This window comes from Doryrhamphus excisus, chromosome 22, assembly GCF_030265055.1.
Source record: "Doryrhamphus excisus isolate RoL2022-K1 chromosome 22, RoL_Dexc_1.0, whole genome shotgun sequence".
NCBI lineage: Eukaryota > Metazoa > Chordata > Actinopteri > Syngnathiformes > Syngnathidae > Doryrhamphus > Doryrhamphus excisus.
Genome location: NC_080487.1, coordinates 13580825 through 13604000, shown reverse-complemented (window position 1 = coordinate 13604000; position 23176 = coordinate 13580825). Strand labels below are relative to the sequence as shown.

The 23176-nt window shown below is 37.0% G+C and overlaps 1 protein-coding gene across 3 annotated transcripts in view; it reads right to left on the bottom strand.

Annotated features, from left to right (window-relative positions):
• Window positions 1–10750: 10750 nt before the first annotated feature.
• fbxl15 (F-box and leucine-rich repeat protein 15) overlaps window positions 10751–23176 on the bottom strand; it is a 159590-nt gene continuing 147164 nt past the window's right edge. The window contains exon 10 of one of the 3 annotated variants that reach the window (XM_058061049.1): window positions 10751–11069. The gene's annotated coding sequence lies outside the window, so the exon portion shown is untranslated. The remainder of the gene's footprint in view (window positions 11070–23176) is intronic. The other 2 variants (XM_058061051.1, XM_058061052.1) reach the window with 2 other exon arrangements.

The window sequence follows — 23176 nt, the reverse complement described above, 5'->3', positions numbered from 1 at the left end:
TGGTTTATTCTGGTTTATGCTGACGGACCAGCATAGTCTGGTCTCCAGACCAGCGGGACCAGCATATGTTGTGTTTTCGTACTGGTATGCTGGTCTCCAGACCAGCATAAATTGTGTTTTTGTGATGGTCATACTGGTAGCTGGTTTCCAGACCTGTATACCAGTATGAAAACACAACATATGCTGGTCTTGATGGTCTGGAGACCACCATACCAGTATGAAAACACAACATATGCTGGTCTTGATGGTCTGGAGACCAGTCTATGCTGGTCCATCAGCATAAACCAGAATAAACCAGCATGGTCCACTAGCTAAACTAGCTTAGACCAGCATAGACCATCATAATTTCCATTTTTTCAGCAGGGAAAACCGCAAAAATTCCAAATTTTTTCATAATTCATGCTCAAGTTCATGACCAAAAATATTTCTGTTTTAATCTTTCATACAATTTGAAAAGCTAATATTCTTCACAATACTCATTGAGCTCACAACCAAAACAAATGTAAGTTGTTAGCATGTAGCATTAACATATAGCATTCCTGATGGTCTGGAGACCAGCATACCAGTATGAAAACACAACATATGCTGGTCTTGCTGGTATGCTAGCAGCTGGTCTATGCTGTTTTTCCAGCAGGGTTTTTCCATCAGTCAAATGTTTGATTGTGCTATGTGAGTGTGTCAAGAAGGCCTTCTGCGAGACTGAATTTAAATAACAATCTCCGGTATATAATCTACATAATAATAGAATACATGTCTTTGCCAAGGTTGAATTCCGTGGTTACAAAAGCTAGCGGGCTAGCGCTAAAAACATTTCAAAGCCTATGTATTCTTCCTTTTACATCGAACATCGAAGTAGCGTCTTAAGACTTTTGCAGAGTACTGTATGTAGCGCCACAAAAATGTACATTTTTTCCTGGGACGGGGTGTGGGGGGGGGGGGGGGGGGGGGGGGGGGGGACAGGCTGGTCTGTGTGGCCGAGGACGGCGGCTGTGGAGAACTACTGTGTGTTTACCACGGCGGTTTGGGCTATTTACGTTTGTCAAACTAGTCATTACTTAGACTTTGGATATCATGTGGTCGGCCCGGATCGCCGTGACCCCGCCCTGTCGTTTGTACACCATTTTCTCCTTTACACTAAATACTTTTCTGACTTTTTAACATCAGTCACATTACTTTTTTTTTTTTTTTTAATACTCATAGCATAATTGAAGCGTTCCTTTCCTGTACGTGGATGCAGGGTGGAGTGTGAGTGGGATTGTATAAATAGAAATGATTCACACACACCCACTCGCCCTCCGCCAGAGGACATGAAGTTGACACGCCCTCGCCACATCAACCCCAAGGAGGTTGGAGATTTAAAACAAACGTGAGTCGGTCCATGCATCAAACCCGCTAGCCGTCATTGCGGCCGCTCAAGAGTTCCAGGAGGCTGCTTGACCTTTGCTTGGGTCACATGTGGAATGCGTATCCACATGGAAAATCATGGAAATATAATAAACAGTTTTAGCAACATTTAAGTACAGTTTCTAGCAGGGGTTTCCATACTGAAAAATACAAATTTGACATTTTTTTGTCATGTTTTTGTTTCCTTTTATACCCATAGACTCTCCTCTCTTTGTGTTATTTTTGTATTGTTGCTTATGTTTTTCCCGTCTATGGATGTCACCTTTTGTTATTAAATTATTTTTATATTGAACGTGTTCTCTATGCTTTGGGATACAAATAATTACTGTATAATTAATATAATGATAATCCAAATGTGACGAGGTACATTTTCACAATTATCCTTTAATCATGAATAAAGTATACAATTATGTGATAATAAAAACATACTTAATACTAAACAAGCTGGTAAAATTTGGTTAAATACTACTTCCTGTTTTCATAATTTTGCTTTAAATTTGAAAACAATGTAATGATTTGTTTGTCAGACATGCTTAAAGGAAAACTGCACTTTTTAAAAATTTTATTTTGCTTATCATTCACAATCCTTATGGTTTTCTCTCCATTATAAAGATATTCAAACAGATAAAAATGGGACACACCTATTCCACCTAGAAATCCATCCATCCATTTTCTATACCGCTTATCCTCATGAGGGTTGAGGGCATGCTGGAGCCTATCCCAGCTGTCTTCAGGCGAGAGGCGGGGTACACCCTGGACTGGTGGCCAGCCAATCCCAGGGCACATATAGACAAACAACCATTCACACTCACATTCATACCTATGGACAATTTGGAGTGGCTAATTAACCTAGCATGTTTTTGGGCCTCTCGCTCGAAGACAGCTGGGATAGGCTCCAGCACGCATGTGACCCTCGTGAGGATAATTGGTAGAAAATGAATGAATGAATGAAATGCAAATAGACATCACGTTATCCGTCAATTGTCTACAGAGGAGGAAGTGAACACCGGCGACATGAAGCCATGTTGGATTTTGGCCCCTGGAGACCAAAAGTGAAGCCGTGACCCCATCCTGGCCCCATCCTGGCTCCATCCTGCCCCCATCCTGGCCCCATCCTGCCCCCATCTGACACTCAACAGCGTCCCCAAGCAAAATACACTCCAATGTTTTTCCCTTGTTTGGTTCTACTGCATTTGTTTCTTAGCTTTTATCGCTTGTAGCCGTTATGACCTCATGTTTCTACACAGCCTCACCTCTTGCTTACTTATGATAACGATAACACTCAGCCATAATCATGTGGTCCAGCATTCCCGACACCCTCGTCACCCTCGATAAGCCGTACAGAAAATGGATGGATGGATAATAATGCTTTTTTAGGGATGTCCCATTTTGGCTTTTTGGCTAAAAAAACGATATTGTCCAACTCTCAATGTCTGATACCGATATCAGCCGATACCGATATGTGTAATATGATATTGCCTGTGGTGGAATGAATACATATTTGATGTATGCAGTATTTTTACAATATCGGCAGTGTTATATCGTAATTTAGTGTGTAATTCAGTGTAATATTGTTATTGTCATTTATTAGATTTTATAATTAATAGATTTTAGCAACTCTAATAATTATTATGTTTAAAGCACAGTTAAATAATATTAATACGTGATTTAAAATATTGATAATGGCATTCTCAACAACTAATAAATAATGCAAACATTTTTTTAAATAATTATATATTATAACAATGCAATATTATGATATTTAATTATCTAACAATAATTGAAATATTTAGCTAATTTCTTCATTATATTATTAATATGATATTTATTACTTGTTATAATTAATTTGTTTTCACAAACATTATAGAATATACAATAATGATTATAATACATTTCTCCCAAATGAATAATGCACAGTTAAATAACATTAATAATAATAATAATAATAATAATAATAATAATAATAATAATAATAATAATAATAATAATAATAATAATAATAATAATAATAATAATAATAATAATAATAATAATAATAATAATAATAATAATAATAATACAATGCAGAACATGAATATCAACAACATCCATATTGATTAATTTTGGATAATGATATATCATATTATAATACTATATCGTCAAATGTTTTAATTATATAACAATAATGAAATATTTTAACAAATTCATTCATATTTTGACTATAATTTGAGCCAAATAGGATGGCCATAATGGCATAAAATTGATTTTACATTCAATAATAAGAATATTAATACAAATAAATGGGTAAAGAAATATGGTTCTAATTTTAAAGTGTCTAAAGATCATTAGGGAGTCCTTGAAGCTTTTTTGGTGTGTGGGAATATTCTTGTGTCCTTGTGTGTTCCCATCCGTGTGTTCCCATCCGTGTGAGGCAGTGGAATCCTTCACCACAAATAGCAAAGTCACTAAAGTCAACTTGATAGCAAAACGTGCTAAAGTAGCAAACTAGTATCTTAAAGTATCTTTTTCTGTAAAGTTCAATATTTGTGGGGATATTTTTTTTTTTTTTTTGAGAGCAAGCTAACTTTATCCAAACACTTGAGCACAAGATGTGGTGTGAGTTTTTTTGGCTTCCTCAGCCGGTTGAGGAGCACAAAGCTTCTCAGTTTTCGCTCGGTTGGTGCATCAATAGCTCCTTTTGTGGGGGACTCGAGTAAAAAAAAAAAACCCAAAAAAACTCTTGGAGCCATTGAATGGACGCTTCCCGTTTGTCCCCGCATGGCTTCCATCCAAATGGAGCGTCTGGGTGTCACTTAGCGCTGAAAAACAACAACGCTGTCACCTTCTTCCCACCACGACTACAACACTACTTGGACTCTTTTCATTTCAGGTGAGCAGTCAGGCTCGATTTTAGCACTTTTAATGTACAAAATGGATGAAAAATTGTATTTTTTATGTATATAGAATACCAGCCAAAAGTTTGGAGACGCTACTTCATTGTAATACATGTCTCCAAACTTTTGACTGGTATTCTATATATATAAAAAACAAACAGTTTTATTACATTTTGTACATTTGAAAAAATGATAAAATGTATGAAAAATGTATGAAAGAACATTTTTCATACATTTTGTACATTTAAAAAATGCTAAAATGCATTAAAAAAGAACACTTTTAATACATTTTAGCATTTTTTATTCTTTTTCGAGTTGTATTATATATATCTATTAAAAAACAAACATAATACAACATATAAAAGAACACTTTTCATACATTTGAGCATTTTTAGCATTATTATATATATCTATTAAAAAATAAAATATAATACAACTTAAAAAAAAGAACACTTTTCATACATTTTAGCATTTTTAATGCATTTTGAATGTTCTTTTTTAGGTACATAGAGTACCATTCAAAAGTTTGGAGACATTTCCTCATGTAATACAATGAAGAAGTGTCTCTAAACATTTGACTGGTACTTTATATACATTAAAAAAACAACATTTTTCATACATTTTGTACATTAAAAATGCTAAAATGTATGAATTTGTAATTTTTTTTTAAAAAAGTTGTGTTATATTTTATTTTATTAATGGAGTACCAGTCAAAAGTTTGGAGACACTTCCTCATGTAATACAATGAATAAGTGTCTTTAAACTTTTGACTGGTACTCCATATACATAAAAATAAAAATGTTATTTATTGTTGTTAATGTTAATGTTTATTTAATGTTAAAAAAATCTAAAAAAATATTTTTAAAATTATATTTAAGTTATATTTATAAGTTATAGTTTGCGTTTTCCTTTCAGCTTTTGCCTTCTTTTCCTTTTCTTCATCCTTTTTTCTTGTTTCCTCATTTCCTCGACTTTCCTGTCATTTCCTGTCATGTCCTTCCTTTTTCATGAACTTTCCATCCGTATCCTCTCTTTCTCGATATTCCACTTCCTTTTCACCTTTTCCTTTGCTGTCTTATTTTCCTTTTCCTTTACGCCTCATATTCCCATGTGACCGCCTGGCCTTTATTGGCTACCTTTTGATTCCAATTGAGATGCTTTATTTTGAATATATTCATCATTTCCTGACTTTAAACGGCAGCCACATTCATGTTCAATGTTCAACCCTCAGCCGCAGCATCCTTTGTGTTGTTATCTTCTCTTCTTGCACAAAAGACCCCCCAAAGAGTCCCCCCCAACCTTCTCCTTTCAAGCACCTCGGGAAAAGAGGCCCCTCTGCAGGGCGTCGCTTTTACACGGAGGCCCAACGCTGAAGCAAAGACGTTTCTGCTAACCTTCAATGCATCGAATTAGATGTCATAAACAACCAAACGCCACATTCCCAAGTCAAAATACACTTCCCGTAGTATTCCCATCGTACGGCAACATGATCATACGTGAGCTGGTTGGGCTCCGTTGCTCCTCGTGGCCATTAAGCGAGGATTAGTGCTGCTGGGGGCGCGACACATCCCTGCAGAGGGGCCTCATTCCTCCCTTCCTTCCGTGCTTGCCGACGTTTCAGGAAGCAATCACACAAGGAAGCATGCCGACGCTCCTTCACTGGCAATTAGTCAGTAGGAATGCCGGCAAAGTTCAATAAGAACGCGGTTGCCGTGCCAACAACACACGTGGCAACAATATGCCCGCCTTTGACGTGTAGCGTGCGTTGGCCTTGAGCTAGGATTAATTAGCATGTGCAATATTATGAACAATAATTTCACGTTTCATGCCAATAATATACTTTTATTTTTAAACTAATTATCATGATATTAATATTATAATTATCACTTATTGTAATTTATTAGATTTTATAATTATAATTGATTTTAGCAAATCTAATAATTATTTAATTTAAAACACAGTTAAATAATACATGATTTAAAATAACTAATAAATAATGCAACTTTTAAAATAATTATATATCATAACAATACAATATTATAATATTTAATTTTCTAACAATAATTTAATTTTTTGCTAATTTCTTCATTATATTATTAATATTATAATTATTACTTATTATGATATTTTACACTAATTATCATGATATTAATATTATAATTATAACTTATTGTAATTTATTAGATTTTATAATTATAATAGATTTCAGCAACTCTAATAATTGTTATATTTAAAGCACAGTTAAATAATACATGATTTAAAATATTGATAATGGCATTCTCAATAACTAATAAATAATGCAATTTTTGAAATAATAAATAATGCTCTATAATATTTTATTATCTAACAATAATTAAAATTGTAGCTAATTTCTTAATTTCTTACTTATATAATTATAATTATTAAATATAATAATTAGATAATAATTTGTAATTATATTATTAATACTATAATTATTACTTATTATAATTATTTTTTTTCACAATTACGTCTGTGTCTATATTTCTAACTATGCTTATTTTTATTATAATTTTCCAGTGTCTGTAATTCTATTTTAAAATGTATTTCAAATGTATTTCAAGACTACTCCCTCTACTACCGCCCTCTGGTGGCTCTACACTGAAGTGCAGCATGTAAACATTCTTATTCACAATGCTACATACGTATATAAGTCTGTTTCCGGACTGCACAATAAGTAAAAATGATTGATATGATGTAAAAAAAATATAAACATAAAGGATGAATAACATGCGTGAATACAAAAAGATGCCAAAACTATTTAACTCATTTAACATGCTAACATTTAACATGCTAACATTTAACATGCAGCAATTCAAGTGTGTTAGTTATTAATGAGCACACATGATTAGTCATTCATGGATTATTCCAATATTTATGAGGATGTGAATTCATAATTTAGATGCATTTAGCTTGTGCTGATGACGCCCGCATGCACAAAAGTGTGACGGTCATTAGAACCTGTTGCAGGTGTATCCTTATCGGATATTTCATGTATTTTACATCCCGAGTACTCGTCATTTGGAGGGAAAAGAGCTGATATGATGCATGATTGGTCGTGGATCAGAGAAGTAGGAATCTATTCCTGTTTGGAATATTTTAGGCAATGCATTTTTATTTAAAACGACAAGAAAAATGACAAAAATACAGTTTATTTTGTTTAAAGATGTACTTCATTGAACAATATTTATACATTTAGTTCACTGGTTAGAATAAAATACTTACAATGGAAATTTTTATTGAATTTTAATACATTTTTGTCCTCATTTTAATGATTTTTTTGACTCAATTTGTGAGTTGTTTGTTTCCTATTTAAAGTAAATATAGTATTTCTCAGCTATAATGTACACAAACCTTTAAAAAATGACTTCTTATTTGACATGTCTGTTATTAGTCCTCAGAATTTGATCAAATTGAAGTAAGATTTTATAATTTTACTGATGATTTATTTTTTTTCAGCGTATTCCCGCTGACCCCGGAATGTTTATTTGAACGTTGTTGTCGACCTTTCACCTTTCACTCACTCGTAAAGCACACTTGACTTCTGATGAATGCATCTTTTACACAAACCCACGCCGGAGTGAGAGGTTTGGGTGTGTTCAAGTACACAATATAAAGTGTTTCAGACCGGGGGATTATGCTCCACCCCCCCTTTCGCCCCCATCACTCAATTGCGGCCACTCTTTGGGGGCATTTATCATTTTGACAGTTGCAGATAAGGCAATTATTTTCCACCAGCAAGTACAAAATGTAGACAAGTGTTTGTGTGACACTATGTGTCTTTGACATGGTGTGTGTGTGTGTGTGTGTGTGTCACATATTGTGTGCAAAGCTACACACAATTTTTTTTTTTTAATATTTGGACTTCAAATGTAGATAATTTTTTTTCCCTTTTGCGTCCATCCATCCATCTTCTATGCTGCTTATTCTCAAGATTGTTGCAAGTATGCTGGAGTCTATCCCAGACTGGTCGCTAGTCAATCCCTGATCTCCTGACTATTAGGTCACCATGCTAACAAAGACACCAACTATTTCTACAATAAACAGCAAAATAATTGCAGCAAATTCTGCATGTTAAGCTTTTTATACGTTCACATTGCAGGAACTGGTAACTGCAATCATCTCTTCAACCGCTAGAGGGCAGCAAAAGACTGATACATTAGAGCATTAAGCGGCTATCCATAAGACTTCATAGACATTTCATTTACAGCACAGGAAATGAATCAGTATGATCCAACTACAGACTAGCACAACATCCATACAGTCATTTTTAAAAAAATATATATTTTGCCCATCATCCACAATCCTTATGTTTTTTCTCTCCATTCTAAAGATATACAAACAGATAAAAAGGCACATAATTGGACACAGCTATTCCACTTAGAAATCCATTCATTTTCTATACCGCTTATTCTCACGAGGGTCACATGCGTGCTGGAGCCTATCCCAGCTTTCTACGGGCGAGAGGCGGGGTCCACCCTGGACTGGTGGCCAGCCAATCACAGGGCACATATAGACAAACAACCATTCACACTCACATTCATACCTATGGACAATTTGGATTAATTAACCTAGCAAGGCAGGTTTTAGAAACATTAAAAATATTATTTGTGCATATATATATATATATTATTTGGTTGTCACAACATTTCACATTTCAGCACCTTAGTGCATTTGTTTCATAGAACAACGGCATGAACAGAGTGAGTCCTCCTCTCAGTCATACAGTCTCTTTGTGTCGGTGGGTGGAGGCGGGGCAGGTAGCATACACACACAGTGTGCAGAAGAGTGTAGACTCATGAGGAGCAACGCAAGTTAACATAAGTTGCAATATAGTATATTAGTATAGTAATATAGTTTATTTTCATTTTTATTAATTTTTTTAAATTTCCTAAAAAAGAATGTTTTTTAAGTGTTAATTAAAAGTGTGCACGTGTGTGGCTCGGAGGCTCGGAGTTAATAAAAGAGTGAGCAAGCACAGGATGAGACGTGAGGTCTGAGCTCACTCGGTTCTGTTATCAGATTATGATTAACATTTTCAAAAGGTAGCGGCGGGTGATGGAGGGCTTGACTCTGCATGGCCTCCCTTGGCTGTCAGCACGTTTTAATGACGGTCCAGCCAGGTCCTTCCTCCAAAAAAAAACAACCTTAGGCGTGCATACTGTACTAAATACTCGGTTGTAGGTCAGTTTCATGCTGCAGACGTTGCAGAAAGATATTAAGTTTTTATGTTTTTGTTCATTTATTGTCCTACTGAAACACGACTTATTGTCATAAAGCATCGCGTTGATTCTGAACTGAAGATTCACAAAGAAAAAATTGCATTTGGTCACAAAAAATTTAGTATAATAATTTAGGGTAAGAAAATAATAATGTAATAATGTAAGAAAAACATATAATAATTTAGTGTAAGAAAATAATAATGTAATAATGTAAGAACAACATATAATAATTTAGTGTAAGAAAATAATAATGTAATAATGTAAGAAAAACATATAATAATTTAGTGTAAGAAAATAATCATGTAATAATGTAAGAAAAACATATAATAATTTAGTGTAAGAAAATAATAATGTAATAATGTAAGAAAAACATATAATAATTTAGTGTAAGAAAATAATAATGTAATAATGTAAGAACAACATATAATAATTTAGTGTAAGAAAATAATAATGTAATAATGTAAGAAAAACATATAATAATTTAGTGTAAGAAAATAATCATGTAATAATGTAAGAAAAACATATAATAATTTAGTGTAAGAAAATAATAATGTAATAATGTAAGAAAAACACATAATAATTTAGTGTAAGAAAATAATAATGTAATAATGTAAGAAAAACATATAATAATTTAGTGTAAGAAAATAATAATGTAATAATGTAAAAGAAAAAAATATAATAATTTAGTGTAAGAAAAAATAATTCACCTCTAAATTACCATATAAAATGACTTAATTTTACTAATTACTTTTTGTATCAAATATTGTTTACACAGATTATTTTTTTTTACCTTTATTTAAAATAAAATATGTTTTTATAATATGTTTTAATTTTAATTAATTAATTAAAATTATTTAATTTAAATATGTTTTTATATATTTTAAATGTGTGTGTATATTAAAATACATTTGGAATTATTGGATTTTAGGTATACACTTTAATGAAAAAATTATGTATATTCAAATGACAACAATTCCTCTGTTTAAACATTTTTAATTTAATTTTTATAATTTTTAAAAATTGTTTAATTACATATTTTAAATGTATATATATTTTAATATTTTTAAACACATTTTGGATATAAATATATTTTGAATGACTTGTATTAAATAACGATAAACATATGGAATAGAGGATTCAATAAAGAAGCATTTTTGATACTATTATGTTTCCTTGGAGCGAACGCTAAAGGACTAAAGTAGACCAGATCCGGTCAAGGAAAGGACGTTATAGCACAGACAGAGTCTTCACCAGGCCGCCTCCATAAATCAGACGGCAAAAAAGAAGGCCGGGGCCTTTATGGGAGGGAGCGCCACCCATATATTGACTGCACATCATCACGGGCCTCCGTTTCCTGGCTGGATAGTAAATCCACTTTCTAAAAAGACGTAGTGGACCTGCCTCTGCTTCTAAAGCCCACGGTGGAATCGGAGAGGAAGTAGATAGAAGCAGATTACCTTCTGTGGGGGGGGGGGAAGCACATCGCCGCCGTCGTCCACTCGCCCGACATGCAAGGAAGCAGCGCCCGGCCCGTTGGGACAAGAAGTAGATCCTTTGGAGGGAAAGAGAGAGAGAGATCATGAGCATGGTGACTTGAAACTGGCCTGGTCCAGACTTGGGTCTTTGGTCTTTGGTCTTTCCCGGCTGGCTGGTCTTTAAACAATGAAACGGTTTTTTTTTTAACATAAAATAAGCGCTACATTTGATCCTTTGTGAACTTTTATACAGAAGTCCCGACCCAAACATACTCATCAACAACAACAACAACAACAACAACAACAACAACAACAACAACAACAACAACAACAACAACAACAACAACAAAAATGGCGGCCAAGCTGAATGGAAAAACATTATTACTACAATTGTGTGTTATTGTCATTCTGTTTACTACCATTGTTAATATTTTCATGACTACTATTACCACTAATTTGTTTGACTATTGAGGCTGTTTAATAATTTGTCTTCTCCATTATGGTTTTTTATAGCGATCATAGACATTTGCTAATGTAGTCCTATTTATTTTTTTTGTTGTCATCATTGAAATTGTTGTTGTTTTTGTGTTGTTTTGGTCCCAGCTACTCCCTCTTCTGTTTTCTTTTTTCTTATTTTCTATCCCCTCCTGCTCCGATCCGGCAGCTCCAAATTGCATAGCAAAAAAAAACAAACAAATAAATTAAATAAAGAAGCCAAATAATACTCCATATAACAGGGAAGGTGTAGCTTAGACTTAAAAAAATAAAGTTTATTTACAAGTAATCCCGAGGTAATCTCGCCTAATTGGAGTGTTTTCCTTAATTAGCGGTTATTGGAGCTATTTTTTAATGTTAGCAGATTTTATTGGTATGTCATTATAATTTGTTTATGCTAGGAGTCCACTGGGCCGGTGCCAGTTGGTGCCAGTTGGTGCCAATTCGCGGCAAAGATTATGTGATTTCCGCTGTAGCATCATTGGCGCATCTTGGCTCGAGCCATGACATTCCAGTAGATTCCAATAAACGGATTGTTTGCGACATTTGGTTCCACTTGGTGGACACTTTGAAAATTTTAAACATTTTGAATTTTTTTTTGAGGACAAACTACCTTTTTGCCGCCGTTACGGGCCACCACGAGCCAGTTTGAGCCATTGCACGCCACTAGGCACCTTATTGGTGACACAGCAAATTGCATCGGCGCCAACTGGCACCAGCCCGGTGGACTAAAACCTAAATATTTGATCATTTTTATTAAGTTTGATTAGTTGATATTTGACTATTTATTTACTATTTATTTTACTATTTATAAAACAAAGTTTGTATTCATGATTGTGTTTTTTTTGTTTGTCCATTTTGCCAAATAGAGGTCTAAAAATGATTTCTCTCCCCCTAACTATTTCTTCCCAAGATGGAATGGAAGCGAATGGAGGTTATTACTCTCCCTAAACTTCCTCATTAAGTCGGGCGAGGCCGTGATGAATCTCCCACTAGCGGTAAAACACACATGCATGCAAAGGGGGCCATCTTTCACCAGCATCGATTCCCTTCCCAGCGCTCTTTTATTTCTCCTCCTCCTCTTCTCCCCTTTTAGAGAACATCTCCAAACTCTTTGCATCCATTTAAAAAGTGAGCGAGGCGACGGCGTTGGAAACATTTGTCAGCGTCCTCGCCTGACTGAGCGCCATAGATTATCGAGGGCCGAGTTAAACACACTTCATTCCGCAACGTGTGGAAAAAGTTGACATCACACGTGGCGATACGGGACGCGTTTGTCTACTGACTAAACGTTTGGGGCGCCGCTGGGGTCAGTTGGTGGCTTCCTTCAGTAATTCTCGGCTTCCTGGTTCTGCTTCACGGAACGTCCTATTATCGCAGCTTACTGAACGGGACGCTAGCGCCGTGTCGGCTTCCGTTAATTAGAGCGACTTGGGCTCCTCCTGAGACAAAGTCGGGAGCATTTGGAGCAGAATAATAGAAACCCTGGATGGTGTTCCTGGATCACCCCAGTGATGTGTTTACATGACGGAAAAATGCCTTTCATTTTTTCTAAAAATAATCCAAATTCTAATCTGTTTCCTATCTCAACCTGACATGCTGTTATGTTGTACTTCCTTAGGCAGCTATTTAAGGCCTCAGATGCGATTAATCAACTATCAAAGGATCAATTAATACACAGAAAAATCGTTCTGTGAAAGTTCTCAACTCCTATTGGACAGCCATGCCATGTACTGTGCAGAATAACTTTAGCACGCTCCGGTTTGCCTCCATTGCTTCCAGATGAGATTAATCAACAATTAATTCCACACACTCCACAAACAATTAATACATATATGGGAGAAAGTTCTGAACTCCTGTTTCAATGTCATGCAGCGGTATAATGTTGCTCAGAGACTGAATCAACGACGCCTCTGCCGGTTGCAGTCAAGTAGTGCACTCCATTTTGCCGAAATCGCTTTAAGACACGATTAATCAACAATTAATTCCACACAATTGGCAAAAAATATATGGGAGAATCTGTCCTTGAAAGTTCTGAACTCCTGTTTCAATGTCATACAACGGTATAAGGTTGAATCTCCAAGCTCAGCCAAAGTTGGGCACTAATCGCTTGGAGACACGATTAATCAACAATTAATTCCACACAATTGTCAAAGGATCAATCGATATATGGGAGTGTCTGTCTTTGAAAGTTCTGAACTCCTGTTTCAATGTCATACAGCGGTATATATAATGTTGAATCTCAAAGCTCAGCCAAGTTGGGCATTAATCGTTTTGAGAAACGATTAATCAACAATTAATTCCACACAATTGTCAAAAAAATCAATCGATATATGGGAGGATCTGTCTTTGAAAGTTCTGAACTCCCGTTTCCATGCCATGAAGCAGTATAATGTTGCGCAGAGATTGACTCTCAAAGCACTAATCGCTTCGAGACACGATTAATCAACAATTAATTCCACACAATTGTCAAAAAAATCAATCGATATATGGGAGGATCTGTCTTTGAAAGTTCTGAACTCCTGTTTCCATGCCATGAAGCAGTATAATGTTGCGCAGAGATTGACTCTCAAAGCACTAATCGCTTCGAGACACGATTAATCAACAATTAATTCCACACAATTGGCAAAAGATCAATTAATATATGGGAGAATCTCTCTTTGAAAGTTCTGAACTCTTGTTTAAAAGCCGTGCTAGCTATACTGAGCAGAATAATGTTGCTATGAAGTGAGCTATTGTCCTTGCTGGCTTCAGTAAGGGAGGGGGGGGGGGTGAATAAAAAAAGTCCTGGGGAGTGTTATGACATGAGGCTACGGGTGTCCTTTCATACCTAGAGAGCCCCTTTGCCTCATTAGTTAACACACTTTCTTAGTTTTGAACAATACCTTAGCTTGGCTTCTCCACCCCCCCCCCCCCCCCCCCCCCTTTGGGTTCAGTGCTGGGCCTGCAGCAGCACAGTTACAGAGACACTGGAGCCCCCCCTCTGTCCTAACAGCTTTAATACTTGTAATTATCTCTTGCTGGGGGAGGCTGGAAATTGGATTAGGGTGGTGAGTCTCAGCTGAATGAATTACCTCCATCTCCCCACTTGGTGGGCCACACACTGATAAAGTACTGGGGGGGGGGGGGGGGGGGGGGGGGGGGGGGGGGGGGAGAGAAAAAACAGGATTTGGATAAAGCCTTAGCATTCATGGCTTCCTTGTGGAAAAATGAAATTTTCCAAGAGAAGGGAGCGGCGTGCCGGCAGTATCTGTCCACAACATGTTTCATCTGCTCCCGCTCTCCCGGAAACGCAATTACCTGTTATCATCATCGCCCAAACGGTGACGACTTTGGCAGCAGGCATCACCATCACGCCACGCTCTTCTTTGGCGTTTAACCCTCACTTTTAACCCCTTATTTCCTCGACGTTCAAATCTGCCGCAGAGCATAAAAACATGGCTACAAGTCTTGAGGAGTAAAAGTGGACTTCAGGTTATGTTTGAGTTCCGTTCTTGGACGAGGTCAAGTGTAAGTCAAATCCCAAGTCAATCAAACTATACGCAGAACACGCCAACATCATACAAGACCGTAATAAAAACACGGAATGCCAGAATTCTGTGGAATCTTTCCTTGTCAATAAGACGGCTGCACTGCTTGATTATTCATTCATTCATTCATTTTCTACCGCTTTTCCTCACGAAGGTCGCGGGGGTGCTGGAGCCTATCCCAGCTGTCTTTGGGCGAGAGGCGGGGTACACCCTGGACTGGTGGCCAGCCAATCACAGGGCACATATAGACAAACAACCATTCACACTCACATTCATACCTATGGACAATTTGGAGTGGCTAATTAACCTAGCATGTTTTTGGAATGTGGGAGGAAACCGGAGTACCCGGAGAAAACCCACGCATGCACGGGGAGAACATGCAAACTCCACACAGAGACGGCAGAGGGTGGAATTGAACCCTGGTCTCCTAGCTGTGAGGTCTGCGCGCTAACCACTCATCCGCCGTGCCGCCCTGCTTGATTATTATTATTATTATTATCTTCCATGGGAGAAAGTCCGTTTTCCAAGTCTTAAATTGTTCATTTAAAAAGTGGCTGCACGTTGGTTAAGTGGTTAGTGCGCAGGCTTCACAGCTAGGAGTCCCGATTTCGATTCCATCCTCGCTCATTTTTGCACATTCTCCCCGTTTTCTTCAGATACTCCGGTTTCCTCCCACATTCCAAAAACATGCTAGGCTAATTGGCCACTCCAAATTGTCCATAGGTATGAATGTGAGTGTGAATGGTTGTTTGTCTATATGTGCCCTGTGATTGGCTGGCCACCAGATTCTGTTTGTAACTTTAAAACTGTATTTACTCCAGCTAACGTGCTAACGTCCTGGCTGGTGCACCGCTATTATGCTACTTATTAAAATTGTTTTCCGTATTGTCCCAAGTCCAACTCCTCCAACTGTTATGTTGCATGATAAACACAAATTAATTTGTTCAGACCAAATAATTAATCATTTTATTTAGAATTCATCAAATAAAGAAGCTAAAGAATGGTATTTTGTGTTATTTATAACATCATTCTTATTTTTTCACATGCTTATGCATAGAAGTTGGAAGAATAACATCAGGCTGGCCCGTATGCACTGTCACCATGACGACGCCCATGCGTTATCACAGTTTTTGCTTCCTCGCATCTCCACCCGACAAAAGTGCTGCCCCGAGTCTGCATACATTTGCAAGCTAACTAGTTTGGAATTGGGATTTTATTAGAAATCATCAAACAAGGAAGCCAAAACGACCTCAACTAAGCTGAACTAAAGAGCCGCTTTCTCAGCGGGGTGTTTAAAACACTTTCACTTCATTTGGAACGCGGCCAACTTTGTTTTTCCCGCGTCCTTTATTTATTTCCACGCTCGCTGTTCATTTAGCGCCAAATTCTGTTTGGGATTGAACTTCCTGCTGTGTCACTGTGGATCAAACAGAGGACAAAGTAGCCCCTAATCAGACATGCCCCCCCCCCCCACGTGTCTTTCCACTTCCCATTCCTTTAACCCCCCACTGAGGACAATCCTTGAAGGTAGATAAAAAGAACAACAAAAGATAATTAAATCTAAAAAAAAAAAGAAACAGTTGGAGGTTAGATTTGTGCACAGTGAGAGTTTGGGCTAATTTATACAAAAGCCTGATGGGAGGCCTCCAACATTTAGACTAAGGGAATATATTCCAGAATATTCCTCTAATTGTCCCCATTTAGGCGGCCTCGCCTTATCGCAATAAAAAGACGCTCCTATTTGCATTTGTCCAATTTTATTTATTTAAAAAAAAAATCATTTACGACGGGATTATTGCCAGAAGTAGAGATTGCTCGGACGTGACGTGTTCCGACTCGCGCCCGCTGACAACATCTTGAACGATAATGCAGTAATGCCGCAGCTATTTAGCCTAGCGGGATTTAATATTCATTGCTTTTGCAGCTTGGTTGATTTTAGGGTGCTATCACCCTTATCCACCCTCCTCACGACCCCACCCACTCGCCATCGCCACCATCTACACTCACCGACTGCCCCCCCCCCCCCCCCCCCCCCTCCTCCCCCTTTCACTGACTCACACCCCCCCCCAAACATTCTGTGTCGGTGCTGTCCCCAATCACTCTCCCTGTCCTTGTTTTTGATCTTCAAACGTTGGTCGGGATAATGACTACAAATCAGGGATGAAGGTGAGTGATCACAATGTGGCCCACCCATCCCAGCTGGCCTTTTTACACCCCTCCCATGATGCATCTTACCCACTCTGGCCGAAAAGCTCCAGCAACTGACAGCGCTTCTTTTTGGACTTAACCCAACTGGAGGATGGAGCTAACTTCAATACGCTCATTCATGCTAACGGCGTCTTAAATAGTTTTAACATTTTCATTGAAGTGTTGAACTGTTAGCGTTAGTAAGTATTAGCATTAGCAACTGTTAGCATTAGTAAGTATTAGTATTAGTAACTGTTAACATTAGTATTAGTATTAGCAACTGTTAGCATTAGTATTAGTATTAGCCACTGTTAGCATTAGTAAGTATTAGTAACTGTTAGCATTAGCAAGTATTAGCATTAGTAAGTATTAGAATTAGCAACTGTTAGCATTAGTAAGCATTAGTATTAGCAACTGTTAGCATTAGTAAGTATTAGTATTAGTAACTGTTAGCATTAGCAAGTATTAGTATTAGCCACTGTTAGCATTAGTAAGTATTAGTATTAGTAACTGTTAGCATTAGTAAGTATTAGTATTAGCAACTGTTAGCATTAGTAAGTGTTAGTATTAGCAACTGTTGGCATTAGTAAGCGTTAGTATTAGCAACTGTTAGCATTAGTAAGCGTTAGTATTAGCAACTGATAGCATTAGTAAGCGTTAGTATTAGCAACTGTTAGCATTAGTAAGCATTAGTATTAGCAACTGTTAGCATGAGTAAGCATTAGTATTAGCACCTGTTAGCATTAGTAAGTATTAGTATTAGCAACTGTTAGCATTAGTAAGTATTAGTATTAGCAACTGTTAGCATTAGTAAGCATTAGTATTAGCAACTGTTAGCATGAGTAAGCATTAGTATTAGCTACTGTTAGCATGAGTAAGCATTAGTATTAGCAACTGTTAGCATGAGTAAGTATTAGTATTAGCAACTGTTAGCATGAGTAAGTCTTAGTATTAGCAACTGTTAGCATGAGTAAGTATTAGTATTAGCAACTGTTAGCATTAGTAAGTATTCGTATTAGCAACTGTTAGCATTAGTAAGTAGTATTAGCAACTGTTGTCGGAAGTGTATGTATAGAGCAGCTACACACAATAACCTGCACAGAACGCTTTCTAGATCTTCCAGAATCTATGGTGCGTTCAAATACCGACAACAAGGTGTGAAAAAAATATATATTTTTGACAGAAATTTTTTGAATTTGCGGCGTTGAATCATAATGTCAGCTTCCTCTAAAATGAGTAACAAAAGTTGGATTTGATTCATTTTAACTTTTAACCCAACTTGCCACATGCCATCATTTATGAAGTGCTAAAGTGTACTTTTTATGAGATCTAAAAGAAATTTGGTCTGGGGGGGGGCAGGGGGGGTCCTATAGGCCATTAAGCAAGAAGTAATTTTATCCTTGTTTGCTTAATGACGCCATAATGGCGAGTGAATTTCTTAACTAAAGACCAGAGAACGTGGTGAAGGTCAGCTTCATCTGTCGACTCCCTCATGCGCTTCTCCCAGAGATTGGAAAAGTCGGCGTTTTTTTTATTTTTTTTATTTTTTATTTTTCGAAGAGTCATTAATAACGCTAAAGCTGAAGGCCTATTTGCGTCCTCGCTCGCTACCTTTTAATGCCGGGGTGCCTCGCCTGTGTTTGGCGTCCTCTCTCATGCAGAGAGAATGAAGAATGAGAGCGACGAAGGGGGGGGTGGGGGGTAAGGAGGGGGGGTAATGGCAGCTCGCTGACATATAGTGATTTAGACGCCGTGCCTTTTGTTATCACTCCAATCATTTTTGCCTTATTGCTTTTATTTGGCCCATGGAAGAAACACTGGATGGGCCCCAAATGCCAAGTGGAACTTCGGCGTTCCCGACTCCCGAGTCTAATGAGAATTACAATCTTGCTGAGGCTTGAAATGCTCACCGCTTCATCCTGATCGCCTTAGATATTGTTCCCAGTCAGTCATTTGTCACTGCGGTGCACGCTGGGACGGCCGCTGCTAATCAACGCTGCGGTTTCTGACGTTTTTGCTGCCATAGCAACTCTGGTCCAAGAAAGCCTGCAGGCCTCCAGTCTTGGACTTGTAATATCGTCCGTTTGGAGGACTTAGTGCCGCATTATGCATGTTAGGGTTCCGGCAAAGTCCTTAAAGCTAAGTCCACTACTTGATGCTAAGTATTTATTGAATAACATTTCTGCCATATTTCTAACATATTTGCTGGTAGTAAAGTGCTAGCTAGCTAGCGAACTCAGGACCATGGAAAAAGTATTAAGTGGTCCACATTGTGGACCTCAAGAAAGTATTTATCAGTATTTATTAGCCCATTGGCATTACAAGAATATATGATCAGGCAAAACGATCTGACACATTTGTAGGTTAAATAAAAGTCAAATAAAGTAAAAGTACATATAATGCAATTTTACTTTGTTTACATATTATATTTATAATGCCATTGTTTTTCGTTTGTTTTTCATTTGTTGCCGGTTAAATAAAAGGCAAATAAAGTAAAGAAACCAAAAAGTGTTTTTATTTTCGAAAAGTACATATAATGCCATTTTGCTTTGTTTAAATATTATATTTATAATGCCATTGTTTTTTGTTTGTTTATAATTTGCTGCTGGTTAAATAAAAGGCAAATAAAGTAAAAGTACATATAATGCAATTTTGCTTTGTTTATATATTATATTTATAATGCCATTGTTTTTCGTTTGTTTATCATTTGCTGCCGGTTAAATAAAAGGCAAATAAAGTAAAAGTACATATAATGCAATTTTGCTTTGTTTATATATTATATTTATAATGCCATTGTTTTTCGTTTGTTTTTCAGTTGCTGCCGGTTAAATAAAAGGCAAATAAAGTAAAGAAACAAAAAAGTGTTTTTATTTTCGAAAAGTACATATAATGTAATTTTGCTTTGTTTATAAATGATATTTATAATGCCATTGTTTTTGTTTATTTGTTGGACCGGTGAGCATGGTGCTTTCATTGTGGAAACGTTTATCAAAACAAACAAATCTGTAACTGCAACACAACAAGCGTTCTGTTTGTACTTCAATCTTGGTAGCTATGATCTTGTACCATTTCGAAAAACCATCTTGTTATGGGTTACCAACTTTAGAGCTACTGGATCTGCATTGAAATGAAAAATCTCGGATGACGTCGCACCGCCAGAACTGATTTCATTTTTAAAACATAATGAACCAGAATGGCATTATATGTATTTTTCGAAAATAATGTTTTTTACTTTATTTGCCTTTTATTTAACCTACAAATGTGTCATTTTGATCATTTTGCCTGACTCTGTATATGACACTATCTAGAGACAGGAAGCAGAACTGGAGGTAGCAGAGATGAGGTAGCGAGAAAATGTGCGCACTTTGAAGCAAAAATTTTGGCATAAATGTTTGACGTCAAGCCCAGAAAAAGTTATTAGGCGTGTATGCTAACTGAAAATTTTTTTTTAGCAATTTTTCAGTCTTTGCTAATGCATTTCCCAAAAATTACAAAATAACAAAAAAAATAAAAATAAGCTTGTTTTCTATTATTGGATGCTGAGGTTCTCATTGGGAGTGACCAGGATGGATAGGATCAGGATGGAGTACATCAGAGGGACATTCCATGTTAGAGGCCTTGGAGATAAAGTCTTTTAGGCCAGACTGAGATGATTGGGACTTTTACTATATTGCTCAATATAGTGTACAGAATAAGAGAAAATAAGACATATTAGACATTGTTACCAGGGAGTGACCAGGATGGATAGGATCAGGAAGGAGTTCATCATATGGACATTACATGTTAGAGGCCTTGGAGATAAAGTCCTTTCGGCCGGACTGAGATGGTCGGGACTTTTATTACATGGCTCAATATAGTGTACATAATAAGAGAAAATAAGACATATTAGACATTGTTACCAGGGAGTGACCAGGATGGATAGGATCAGGTCCTTTAGGCCGGACTGAGATGGTTGGGACATGTCCATGACCATGAAGGGACTAAGGACTATTTTTTATTGTTTTTTTTTTTTTGCTGTTTCATCGAATTCTTGTATTTAGTTTTTTTTTGTTTTGTATTTGATATCCTTCAAGTACTTTGTGTACAGTGTGAGTGGTACTTTTAGGTACTAGTCCCGACTTAGTCATGGACCAAGTAAGAATTATGAGCAGCTAAGAATTACAAGGCAGAATTGATCTTGTATTGTATTGTATTGTATTGTACAGGTGTACCTAACGTCATGAGCGTAGAACTTGCGACCTTCATATTGCTCCTGGATGAGATGGGAAGATGAAAAAGATGAATCTCCGCTGAGGTTTTTTCATGGCCGCCCAAAGCCTCTAATTTGTGCCCCCTTATTACCTGCTGTTGGAACGCCAGCCTGGATGCCATGCAAAGATCCAGACTTATCATAAAAGGGGGGAGGTGGGGGGGGAGGCAAAGATGGTGCCAGAGAGAGAGATATAGCGTGTTTATGTGTGTGTGTGTTCATGTGTGTGTGTTTATGTGTGTGTGTGTGTGTGCAGTGCGGTAATGGCATTTGCTCTCTTTAAACTTTAATCTTTCCTATTAATTCGCTGCAACTGGAGAATGTACGAGAGTTAATGTCCCATGAACGTGTTTCTCACTCCGCAATCTCTTCAAGCTAATTACCTTCAGGTGCTAAATGGTGGGAAATTGCAATCCATTTGGAGGAGAAAAAATTTCACCCCCCTGATCCCTAGCGAAACATTTTTTTTTGGGGCTGGGCACATTAAGAAGAAAGACGTAAAGTGGTTGGGGGATGAGTTGGGGGGCGATCAGTGCGGGCCCGCCAACGAAGTAAACAGTCTTTGTCAAAGTTACTCCAGCCGGAGGTCACGTGGAGGTCAGCAGCAGGTGCGCCTGCTGATAAAGCGCAATGCTGAGCAGATGTTTGATTGGCATGAATCATCCAAACAACCCATTAGGAAGTTATGATGTGAAAGGAGACCCGGGACACTTTTTAATTGGACCTCTCCTCTCCAAGCGGCTTGTCCACTAAAGTCTCGCCGAGGGACGCTGGAACTTTTAACTCTTCAAGACTTTTAAACACTTTAAAGTATGGATGCTACCATCAATCAGTCGGTTAGTATCAGCCGTCTGTCATCACCGTGGTAACCACACCGACCGCACCGCAGCAGAAACGCCGCTACCCAACACTGTGTATTGGAGTAAAGGTCCTACAACAGTACTACTGACAGTACTACAGTACCAGTCACAAATCATCAACAAACTTAACTATAAGGGTAGTTACCTCTTTTTGGTCAAGGTCTTTTTTTTAATTAGATTTCGATGTCGACCAATAATGAAAAATTGTTTTTTAGTTTCCACGGTATTATCAAACTATAATTATAGAAGTACAAAAACATATTTTGTCTTACGATTTTTTGATTTCTGTTACAGATATTTTGGATTTACATTATTTCTTATGGGAAAATATTTTTGATTTGCATATGTTTTGGTTAGAGTCGGACCTTCTGGAACAGATTCACGATACTAACCAAGGTTCCACTGTATATACTTTAATTTAAAAATCAATGCTAAAAAAATAACATTGGGTAAAATCGGTAAAAAAAAAAAAGTTGATTGTTCAAAATTATATAATCTTACATATGACAAATATGTCTTCTTCTTCTTCTTTCTCTTTGGGCTTTTCCCAATCTCCTCCATCCAACCCTGTCCTCCTACATCCATAAAGCTCCTCGTTCTACCTTCTACCTTCTACCAATATATTGACTATATCTCCTCTGGACATGTCCCAACCATCTCAGTCCGGCCTAAAGGACTTTATCTCCAAGGCCTCTAACATGTAATGTCTCTCTGATGTACTCCTTCCTGATCCTATCTATCCTGGTCACTCTCAATGGGGAACCTCAGCATCCAATAATAGAAAACAAGCTTTTTTTTTTTTTTTTTTTAAGAGTATTTTTTGGGAAAAGCATTAGCAAAGACTGAAAAATTGCTAAAAATTT